The following is a 12621-nucleotide window of genomic DNA, read 5'->3' on the forward strand; positions in this document are numbered from 1 at the left end:
GCAGAGAAAGCACACAGTTCTCACAGTCAAAGTTGTGTGTAATCAGCACACACCTCACTTCATGTGGCCTTGCTTTATGTGCATGTCACTTCAGTGGTACCAATAGGAAAAAAATCTACACATCATGGAAACCAGCAGAATCTGGCAACCTTGTGCATGGGCAATGGTGAACAAAATAGATATGTCTAGACTACAGGCTTCTGTCAACAAAGAGTGTCTAGACTACATCCAGTTCTGTCAACAAAGCAAGCCACTTTGTCAACATGGCAGTTTAGACTCAAAGGACAGTGTAGATGCAATAACTCCTTCTGTTGACAGAACTCTGTCGAAAAAAGGCATTATTCCTTGTAGAATTAAGTTTACAGCTGTCGACAAAACTGCCGAGTTCTGTCGACGTTATGTCAACAGAACTCAGCGGCAGTGTAGACGCAGGTATAGTTTTGTCGACAAAACCCTGTAGTCTAGACATACCCAATGAGTCCCTTGCTACATGTAGAACCCTGCTGGGCTGCTCATGGCCCACAGGCTGCAGGTTGCCCACCATGGGTATTATATCCATCTATGGTAATGTCTCTTCCCATTCCTTGTGTCCTCTTCACTTGTTTTTTCTACTTTTAGTGTTTAGACTTCATGACTTGCCTATAGGATGCTGTATGTATTCACCTCACCTATAATACACATGGAACCTCTCTAGTCCAGAACACTCTGATACAGAAACATCCAGAATGATTTTAGTCAGCTGGGTTTCCATTTATCATAGGTGTGGCCAAGTTTCCCATGGTTCCATAAAGTTTGTTTACAGCCAGCAGTCCTGGCTTTCAGTGTTCTGTGCTGTTATTTAGCTCTAATTTACCCCTAAATATCTTCTAAGAGCCCAGCAAGCAGTTGGAGTGTTGGTAATGCTGCTAGACAATATTGACCTCTGGTGGTCCGGAAACCTCTCTTTACCAGAACGAGGTGTACTGGTAGTTCGAATTAGAGATCCTAATTCGAACTACCTACTCCATGCCGCGTGTAGCCGCGGGCACGGAGTTCGGACTAAGGGACTTTTAAAAATGGCAGCGCCCGGGAAGATGCAAATGAAGCCCAGGATATTTAAATCCCGGGCTTCATTTGCAACTTTGAATGCCTACATTAGCCTCCCTAGTTCGAACTAGGGGGCTAGTGTAGACATACCCTGAGTCTGTAACGCCAAAATGCTGGCTGTTCCTTCCGGGGGGGGCGCTGTTGCCTGAAATGCTGGTTGTTCCCTCTGGGCGGTGCTGTTGCTGAAATGCTGGCTGTTCCCTCTAGGTTGTCTGTGCTGCATGGGGAGTGCGGGGCCCAAATGGCCGCTTGCGCCACTTGCTCCCCCGCGGCAGCCCGGCTGAGCGGTGCAGAAGTCAGCCAAGTGCCACGGCGAGAGGTGAAGGGGAGCGGGGTGGTGATGTGCAGTGTGACAGCAGCTCCGGGCCCCGCCCCCTGGCCGTGAACGTCACCGCCCCGCCCCCCTTCGCCTTCTGCCATGGCGCTCGGCTGACTTCTGCGCCACTCAGCCGGGTCGCCACGGGGGAGCCCAAACATACGCTTGCTCCTCCACGGTGGCCCAGCTAAGCAGCGCAGAAGTCAGCCGAGTGCCACGGCGAGAGGTGAAGGGGAGCGAGGTGGTGATGTGCGGCATGACAGCGGCTCCAGGCCCCGCCCCCGGCTGTGAATGTCACCACCCCGCCCCCCTTCGCCTCCCGCCGTGGCGCTCGGCTGACTTTTGCGCTGCTCAGCCAGGCTGCTGTGTGGGAGCAAGTGGCGCAAGCGACCGTTTGGGCTCTGTGCCCCCCCCATGTAGCACGGGGAGTGCATAGCCCAAATGGTCATTTGGTCTCTGCGGTCCTCCGAGTGAGAGGCAGGAGGGGGAGGAGAAAAGAAAGAGAGAGACAGAGAGAGAGGCAGGAGGAGGAGGAGGAGAGAGAGAAGAGGCAGTAGGAGGAGGAGAGAGAGAGAGAGAGACGGAGTGAGAGACCGGAGGCTCAGAAGAGAAGACAGACATGGAGGAGAGACCTGAAAATCCCGTCTTATGATGGGCTAATTGGCTAGTATAGTTATGACAGCCAAGCTCCCTGTGAAGACAATGCTATATCAGTGGGAGATCTTCTCCTGTCAACATAGCTACTGCCTCTTAGGGAGGTGTATTAACTACGCTATTAGGAAAGCTCTCTCTCTCTCTCTGTACATGTTGAACATTATCATTAAAGTGCTACAGCCAGCATTTCAATTTTAGACATGTCCCGGATCTCTATTCTGCTTAGACTTTGGGAGGCTAAGATTTCTAAGCATAAGCAAGGGATCCTCAACTGGCTGGCCTGAGAGAGTTTTCTTATTAAAGAAGCTGCTACCATCTTTCATAGAATCATAGGGCTGGAAGAAACCTCAGGAGGTCATTGAGTCCAGCCCCTTGCCCAAAGCAGGACCAACTCCAACTAAATCAACCCAGCCAGGGCTTTGTCAAGCCGGGACTTACAACCTCTAGGGATGGAGACTCCACTACTTCCCTAGGTAACCCATTCCAGTGCTTCCCCACCCTCCTAGTGAAATAGTTTTTTTAATATCCAACCAAGACCTCCCCAACTGTAACTTGAGACCATTGTTCCTTGTTCTGCCATGTGTCACCACTGAGAACAGCCTCTCTCCATCCTCTTTGGAACCTTCCTTCAGGAAGTTGAAGGCTGCTATCAAATCCCCCCTCACTCTTCTCTTCTGCAGACTAAATAAGCCCAAATCCCTCAGGCTCATAGGTCATGCGCATGACCCCTGATCATTTTGGTTGCCCTCTTCTGGACCCTCTCCAATGTGTCCACATCCTCTCTATAGTGGGGGGGGGCCCAAAACGACACAATACACCAGAGTCAAATAAAGGGGAATAATCACTTCTCTAAATCTGTTGGCAATGCTCCTCCTAATACACCCTAATATGCCCTTAGCCTTCTTGACTACGAGGGCACATATATCCAGATTCTCATATACTGTAATCCCCAGGTCCTTTTCTGCCAAACTGCTGCTTAGCCAGTCAGTCCCCAGCTTGTAACAATGCTTGGGATTCTTCCGTCCCAAGTGCAGGACTCTGCACTTGTCCTTATTGAACCTCATCTGATTTCTTTTGGCCCAATCCTCTAACCTTCTAGGTCACTCTGGACCCTATACCTGCCCACCAATGTATCTACCTCTCCCCCTAGCGTAGTGTCATCCACAAACTTGCTGAGGGTGCAATCCATGCCCTCATCCAGGTTATTAATAAAGATGTTGAACACAACCAGCCCTAGAACCGATTCTTGGGGCACACCACTTTCAAAGCCTATGATTGTGTGTGCACGTTCACCTGCTTTAACCTTGCAAATAACTCTCTTAGGGTATGTCTACACTACCCCCCTAGTTCGAACTAGGGGGGTAATGTAGTCATATGGAGTTGCAAATGAAGCCCAGGATTTGAATTTCCCGGGCTTCATTTGCATAAAGTCGGCCGGCACCATTTTTAAATGCCGGCTAGTTCGGACTGCGTGCCGCGCGCCTACATGCGGCACGAACTAGCTAGTTCGGATTAGGCTTCCTAATCTGAGCTAGCTGTACGCCTCGGGTAGTCTAGACATACCCTTATTTCTTTTTCTTAATCAATAAATCTGTGTTTAGTTTATTATAGTGTTCACTACAAGTGTTGTCATTGCTGTGAGAGCTAACATGCAACTGACCTGGGGCAGGTGACTGGTCCTTTGAAACTGGGAGGAACCTGAACATTGTGATTTTTCTGTCACAAAGGCAAGCTTGCAAGATAAAGATAGACTGGAGTACCCAATGGAACTGTCTGTGAGCCCACATTAAGGCTGTTATCGTGCATAGGAAGTTCACATTTGATGCTTAAGTTGTGAAATCTAAGTGTAGAATTCACAGCCAGTTTGTGGTTCGTGCCCTGGTTTGTACCAGTCTGCCCTGAGTTTGGTAGTCACGCTCTTGCCTCAGTTTCCTCTCTCAGCTCCAGACACTTTACTCTTCCACTTTCTGGATGGGTCAGTTTCAATGCCTCTGAATGACTTAGTCCTCTAGAAAGCATACAATCCACACAAATGAGAACAAAAAGTCCAACGAAGTGAAGAGTTCTCAATTCTTCCCCTTCAGCCATGGATCCATGTGGCCCTCCTCCTGTCCCTTCTTGCTAACCTTCAGAAAGAAGGATCGGAACAGCTCCCCTTATCCTATTGCTTCCTAACAGGAGTAGACCGCATTTGAGTACCTCCCATCCCTGCACTGTCATGCTAGGGCTGACTTGTACCTGTCTCAGTGGTGAAATAACAGTTGGCACTATCGTAGGGACATAGATTTGAGGAACTACACTCACTGCAGCAGCTTGAGGATAAAAACTGTGCTAAATCACCATCTCCCTACAAGGAGACAAGAACAAAGGCAAAACATCTTTGACGGAGGAGGGGAAACTGATAGGGGCATTCTCTCTCCCCTTTCATGGCCCTCTATAGCATGTGGGTCCCTGTTAATAGGTTGTCTGTTTAAATAAGATACCTCCCTTTGTCATCACTTAACGTAATGACAGTCCAGCTTGGGACATCCATCACAAATGATGCAACCAGTTTCAGGGGGGCTGAACTTTTTTTAGTTGACCGTGCCAATAAATAGAAAATCTAAAGCCATCTAATGAGTATGGCTATAAAATATGTCTGTGGGCAGCATGACAGTACAGTATAGTGCTTGTCATGAAGAGACTACATAAGCCCACTAACCAGACAAGGGAGTTAGTGGTTTGTGTGAGAGAAAAATATTTTCAAGTCATCAACTCTGAAAAAAAAAGGAAATAGCAGACTGGTGGATTGTGCAGTTGACATAAAATCCTTCCACAAAACAGATGTTTAAGTCAGTTACTTAAGATCTATCTCTTTTGACTGTTGTCAGTTACCGCAGATTAAGTATCATTGTGTTCACAAAGGACTCAGCACATCTGGTCCAGTTTATACCACTTGGAGCAGAGATTTCTCTTCCTTGAAGCATTGTGTAGATTGACTTACTCTTATGGTGTCCAGCAAATTATAGATAATTGTAATAGGACCTTGTATGTAATTGAATGTTCAGGATGGCTTATCTTCTTGGGATATTATTTCTGTAAATAGGGTAAAACACAGGGCAAAAAGAAGGATTCAAGGTAAATAAAATATTATGGCAGATGGTTTAAAAGGTCACATTGATTGTCATTGAAGAAACCTTTCAGGTGATACAAAATATATTTAAAGGGTCCCACCTAGATTTAACTCCAGAGGAAACCCATGAAAGTTACAGAGTATTTAAATGGCTTGCATTGTGTAAACTACCGTCTAGTTTGTAGTGAACCTGACATGAGCAGGTTCCATAGATATCTATCAGGGCTAATCTAGATGATGCTTGGTCCTGTCGTGAGGGCAGGGGACTGGCCATTATTTTGGAACAACAAACGTTATTCTGAAATAACAATGCGAACATCTACACAGCAATTCCGTTATTTCAAAATAAATTCGAAATAACAGGCAGCTTATTCCAACTTCTGTAAGCCTCGTTCCACGAGGAATAACTCCTCTTCCGAAATCGCTATGTCAAACTAGCTGCAGTGTGGACTCTCCACTGTCAAAATAGCTCCTTTTCAGGGCCATTCTAAGTAATTTCTCCCCAGTGCTTACTGGGGCTCTAAATAGAGATAGTGCATCTATTAGGGGAGCCTGCCTCGGACTAATTTTGAGGCTTTTCTGTAGTGTGGATGCTCTATTTCAAAATAAGCTATTTCGGAAGATATCCTCAGGAATAGCTTATTCTGAAGTAAGCTTGGAGTGTAGATGCACCGTAGGACAAGAGTCAACAAATATAGACAGATGGGAGAATACAAATTAACAATGAGATGATATTGATCAGCCTGATAGTTAGTGGTCTCTCTGTCTTGTGGCTCCCCAAAAGGGACTTGAATATTCTTCCCAAATAGCCTCTCAGTGACATGCTATTGTTAAGCAACTTCCCTTTCTTAGTGAAGAAACCTATTTTGATTGATAAGCGTTGTGAGATTTCCCAGGCACTGGTTTTATAGCTCATTTGATGTCGTTTCTTACTTTTTAGACTGGAATATCCATAATTATTGGGTTTCCATTAAAGCACAGGATGAGGAAGATAAGAAAAACCTCTATGCTTCTCTGCTTGGAAGGGTGGAAGCAGACTGAGTTGCTGTAGCTAACGCTCTAAGGAAAAGTGGCATGAGCAATACAAAAAGGAAGGGACTTTTTAAAGACAGACAAGTTAAATAGGTTGCTTTAAAATTCTCAATAGAAACCAAATAGTTACTTTTCCTCTTTAAACATTTTTAATAGTAGTTAATGCCTTTCTGGAAATGGCTTCTTGCAGATATTAAATGCAGCAGGGAGTGTGTTTGAAATAACTCATGAATTGAAGCAGCGGGAAGGAAAAGGAACAGGGACAGAAAAAGAAGATAACACAGTTTGAACCTATTGAGTCTGAAGTGTCTCTTGTAACCTTGAGATAACTTTAAGGGGCCACAAATAGCAGGTGTAGAATTCTCCACTGTTCTTACAGAACGCAGAACTCCATCACTGTAACTGACAGAGAAAAATAAATCTCCTATCACCTTGCAAATTTCAATTATGTTCTCACATTAAAACAGTGTTTTTACTTATCAAGGGTTATATGCAGGGGGTATCTTGTCGACTGTCGAATTCTGGATCTGTGATGATAAGCAAAAACATTTGGAAAGTGTAAAGATCATCCCTCAAGCTCCATTTTGGTCCAAGCAATAGGGAGTTTTATCATTTTTTGTGGTTGCTAATTTAAACTTCCAGCTGTGATTCTGGATCTTCCCAGCTCAACTCCAGCTTTGCAAAAACCTGTGTTATAAAATCCAAAGCCTAGACAAACAAAACCTGAAATAAGTTAAGGACTCAAAAGGCCATGAATTGTTTGCAGCACACAAAAGTTGGGTGAGTGATTTTTTTTTTTTTGGTGGCCATTTAAAAAAATTCACAAGGGTCAGTTTCAGTCAAACTGAATATGAACATTTCTGGTGATCAAAAAAGCCTTGTTGGAGTCTATACCCAGGGATTTGAACATTAGTCTCTTGCAGGTGAATGTCCCGACTGCTGGTCTAAAAGGGGCTGGATGTAACTACACTGCACCACTCTTGCCTCCTCCTTCAGTCCCTCCTAGCAGAAACTATTTGTGCCAAATTAATGAATACTTTTGGAGTGATGGAAAGTCTATTTTTTGGTAAATAATATATTTTTCTAACACCCACCCATATCTGCTGCATTCCAGTGGCGTCAACCAGAGCTCAGATACAAGTGATGCTGGGTATAATTGTTGCTCTTGTATTGTTCTTGTTCTGCTTAGAAACTCAACATTGTCAACTAAATCTGAGATTGATGTTCTGTTGAACAATGACCCAAGGAAGGTGCAAACCCATAAGGACGGGGAATTAAAAAACATTTTCACTTAGCCCCGCTGAATGGAAAAAGATTGGGATGGTGCCACATGCAGTTGTACACTAGAATCCAAGGCAAACACAGTCCTGCAAAGTCCATATCACAAGAGAATGGCATTAAAGTCAACAAGACTATTTGCATAAATCAAGTGAATTAAAGTCTACAGGGCTATTCCCTTAAGAACATGCTTAAGTGCTTTGCTGGACAGATGCCTGAAGCTAGAAGTATTATGAGCAATAGTTAGTAATAAAACTTAAGGCTAGAGACACAAAAGAGTCTATGCCTTAGCACTGCAGTACCCAATATTTAGGCAAGCTGCTGCAATCCACAGCCCCATGATAGATGCCCAAGCTCCCCGCACAATGTATGGGGGAAATTAGGTGCTTTAGAAAAGGAACTACAAAAGCCAGCTTGGAAAAGAGACCACTAAGGGGACATGTAATAGAGGTCTATAAAATGATGACTTATGTGGAGAAAGCGAATAAAGAAGAGCTATCCACTCCTTCCCATAAAATAAGAACTAGGGGTCACCAAATGAAATTCATAGGTAGCAGGTTTAAAATAAACAAAGAGAAGTAGTTCTTCCGACAACACACAGTCAATCTGTGGAACTCCTTGCCAGAGGATATTGTGAAGACCAAGACAATAACAGGATACCCCCCTGTGACGGAGTGGGCCGCCTCCACACCGCGGACGTGGACCCACCCCGCACTGACCCTGCGGTTGCTCTCACGCTCCTAGGGGCCACCCGAAGTGCGAGGGGGACGTGCGGCGTGTGCTCTGCCACCGCCACCCAGCTAAGAAGCGGTGGTAGGGCTGGCGCGGAAGGTCCGTTGCCAGCAGGGAGCCGGGGGACGGACGGGGGGGCGTGGCCAGTGCGCACGGCGGCCAACGTAACGACGTTGAGACGCCAGCGCGGGCATTTTAAATCTAGGTGGGTCCGGAGCAAGGGGGGAGGTGCAGGTGGAGGGTGTGGAAGCGGAGGAGAGAGGGAATCCCCCCAGACAGGAGACAGGACAGGGGGAGGTGACTGAGAAGAGGACCGGCAAGAGGGACATGGACGAGTCAGAGCCGGAGAGACTGGATGCAGAGGGAGGATAGGAAGCAGCCCAGGGCAGGGCAAGGAGCCGGCGTGCTGGTGAGTTTTGGGCAAGCACCCCGCCAGCAGGGCAGGACCGGGCGATCCTGTCCTTAGGGCCCTGGGCTGGGGTCCGGGAGAGAGGGCGGGCCCGGACCCCCCTATCCTCATTGGTGAGGAATTGAGAGTCCCCTAGCGAACAGCGGGATTCGGCGGAGGAACTGAGAGAAACCAAGGGTGGGCTAGCCACCTTCGTTACACCCCCCCCCCAAAAGGCAGCTAGATAAATTCATGGAGGATAGGTCCCTCAATGGCTATTAGCCAGGATGGGCAGGGATAGTGCCCAAAGCCTCTGTTTGTCAGAAGCTGGGAATGAGTGACAGAGGATTGATCACTTGAGGATTCTATGTTCTGTTAATGCCTTCTAGGGCACCTGGCATTGGCCACTGTCAGAAGACAGAATTCTGTGTTAGAGGGACCTTTGATCTGATCCAATATGACCGTTCTTATGTTCTTACGTTATGTTTGGACAACAGAGGCTACGTCTACACTGCATCCTTTTGTTGGCAGAGACAATGCAAATGAAGCATCTATTAGCATTTGTCATGCTGTCATTTGCATATTCTCTCGCAATGCTTTTTGCAGAAGAGGTTTTTGTACAAAACGGCCCCATCTACACTGCTCAAAAAAGGAGGCATACAGGATCTTGCACAGAAGGGGTTTTTTTTTTTGTGTGCAAAACTGTCCCATCTACACTGCTTTTTTTTTTTTTTTTTTTTTTTTTTTTTTGCACAAAAACCTCTTCCACAAAAAGCATAGGCAGAGAATATGCAAATGACAGCACAACAAATGCTAATGAGCGCTTCATTTGCATTGTCTCTTCCAACAAAAGGGTGCAGTGTAGAAGTAACCTGAGCGGGAAATGAAGCTAGCAAAGAGAAAACACTGAGAAGAAGGATGGTTTAATCCGTGTCCCAACTTGAGGCTCAAGAGAGGTACCTCTATTTGAATTGGAATGAAAAAAAAAAATCCAAGGCTGAAGATCCTCTAGGACAGAATTTAAGAGCACTTACCATGGACATGGGTTCAAATCCTTTGTGTGCTAGATTTGGATTAGGGACATGAGTCTGGGTTTATCACTTGCTCTCACCACATTGTGCAGGGCATCTCAGCTGGCTTTTAGCTCAAGCTATAGAAGCTTATGCACTAAGCTTCAGAGATCCCAGATTTGGTTCCATCTATTGGTGTTGCTAGTGGAATCTCATCCAGGATTTCAACTGGGATGTCTCTAATGCTGAGATGTGCTTCCTCAACTAGGTATGTAACCCACCCACCTTCTGGATGTGGTTCACTGTCCCATGTATTGGCACTTAGCCCTGGCCTATGCTAGGGCTTTATTATGAAATAACCCCCTTTAGGATGAATTAATAAGCAGAGCATCCACACTACTGAGCCCATTATTTTGAAATAATGGGCCACTTATTTCAAAATCTGTACTCCTGCTTTTCTTGGGGAATAACGCTAATTTCAAAATGGTTATTTTGAAATGGTGTTAATGTGGACGTTCTGGTGCTGCTATTTTGAAATAACTACTCCCCAGAGTAATTTGAACTAATTACTTGCCAGTTCTTCCTGGGGCTCTAAGTTGAAATAGTGCATCCACATTAATGAACCCTCCCTCGGACTAAATTCAAGGCTTCAATGTGGTGGGGACACTCTATTTCGATTTTGTAACATCGGGAGATATTAAATTGAATTTTGTTCTTTTGAAATAGTTTCCTAGTGTAGACATGGCTTTACAGAGGCTGTGTCTACACTACAATGAAAAGTCGGAAAAAGATGTTTCCACTTTTCTTCCGAAAGAGACTTTCTGACATTTGGCCTGTCTACACGGGGCCAAATGTCAGAAAAAAAGCCTCTTTGGAACATCCCAATATGGTTTATAAGGATGCCGAAAAAACCTGTCTGCTTTTCTGAGATTTGGTTCCAAGGTTTGGTTCTGCCAGTTGGTGTTATGATAGGAAAGGACCTATTATCATAGGTCATCATCCACTATCATCAACAATGTAGTTGTCTGTACAACAAAATTCCCTTTTGCTACATTGCATACTTTTGTTTTATTCAATTCCTTTAAGGAAAATTTTATTATCTGTATCTAGCTGAATATAACTGTTGCTGAAAACAACAGGAATTGCACCAAATCATGTAAGAGCACAATTTGTTTGACAATTGTTTTGTAATTGTATACAAGGTTTGCTTTATTCTCAGCAAAGTTTTATCTTCATGCTCTACTTAATAAGATTTTTACTTCTCAGTTTGGCAATAAGAACCAGTGGTTTTAATTTTGTGAGAGTGGTCTAGGACAAAAGCTGTAAATGAGATATAAATATGTTTAAACTCAATCACATTGTTGTAAAGAGAAACCCATGCCTGAGATATGCTTGGACGATAGCACAACCTCAGATAAATACCATTCTTTGATGGTAAAAGATAAGGACTAGATTCTTAGCTGGTATAAAATGGCACAATTCTGAAGTCAACTGAGCCATACTGATCTGTACCTTTCATTTTCCAAACATGTAGAAATCCCTGTTGGGTCATGGGAAGTTCTTTAGAACATGCTGCTCATTTTGTTCAAACAATTTCACATGATCCATCTCACCCTGCCTCTTGCAATCTCACAAATTTATCATTAGCCAGTACAAAATTTCGCTCTTGTTGTGTGGGTGTTCAAAGTGTTTAATGTGCATCTGTTAATTTTCACACTGTCTTCTGTGGTGTTCCTGCAGTGCTGCAAAAATTGGTCTTGAATGCTATTAATTCTAAATTATATTTGGAAGTCTTTTAGTTTCTCTGTACTTTGTAAAAAAAACACACACACAAAAAACAAAAAAACAACAGAGAGAGAGAGAACAGCTATATTTGAGTTGCTAACTCCTTTGGGTCTCCATTCTGCAGAGATTCAAGCTGGGCCTTGCTTAGCCTCCCAGATAAAAACAGTATTCAGTGCTTATTTACCCAGGGCTTCACTCTTTGGGATTATGATTATGCTGCAAGTAGGAGGTAGATACACTCAGGCTAGCTGGAACTAGAATGCTAAAAAGAGCATTGACGTTTCAGGCTACCTAAGAAACACTTTAGAAAGTTGTGTTAGAAAGTAACTCCAGAAACATTTTTTAAAATAAAGGCATCTAAATTCATAAACTGTGGAGGGCAATAAAACAGCAGCAATTCAGCAGGGTTAGTCCCTGGCGGGCAATTCTTGCTTACCTGCACCTCTGCAGGTACCAGTGTTCACAGCTCTCATTGGCCATGGATTGCCATTCCCAGACAATGGGAGTGTTGGGAATCAAAGCAGACTGGGACACTGCTTCCTGCAGCTCCCATTAGCTGGAAATAGCAATCTGCGGTCAACAGGAGCTGTGATTGCCTGTACCTGCAGAGGTGCAGGTAAATATAGCGGTGGGAGACTACCAGGGCTAACCCTGGTGGACTGGATCTGATCTGCAAGCCAGTATTGGCCTATCCCTCTATAAATTGTTCCTTATGTGTCTAACTTTAAGAAGGTGTCTTTTATGAAACTCTGCTTAATATCATGATGATCTGATCCCAAAGCAAAATTAGAACCACAGCCAATTAGCAAATTTGCATTCTTTTTGCACCCTAGATTTAAAACAAAGTAAAAGAGTGGATCTCAGGCTTATAAATGCTCCTGCAATTTTGAAATTCTAAACCCAATGTTTTGTTTTCAAACGCATTTGTCTTAATTCAAATGTATGATAATGATCTGGCTTGTGGATGCACCTCTGGCATCTGCTGGATGGAGTCAAATGTGCTTGACATCTCAGGAGCCTAATATAGCTAAAAACTAAAGCCCTGCTTGTGCTCAGGCATACTTTTGGAGCAGGACAAGCAGGGGTCTCCTTTTGCTACCACTATGAATTTCCATGTGACCAGAGGATGTAGGACAGTGACAGCTACGGAATCCTAGGTGATCGGATGTAATCAACTATCTATTTGAGGGAGTTTGCACATTTGTTTGTGTGTCTGTCGGTGTGCTGG

This window comes from Pelodiscus sinensis, chromosome 1, assembly GCF_052426305.1.
Source record: "Pelodiscus sinensis isolate ZL-2025 chromosome 1, ASM5242630v1, whole genome shotgun sequence".
In the NCBI taxonomy this organism is placed as follows: Eukaryota; Metazoa; Chordata; order Testudines; family Trionychidae; genus Pelodiscus; species Pelodiscus sinensis.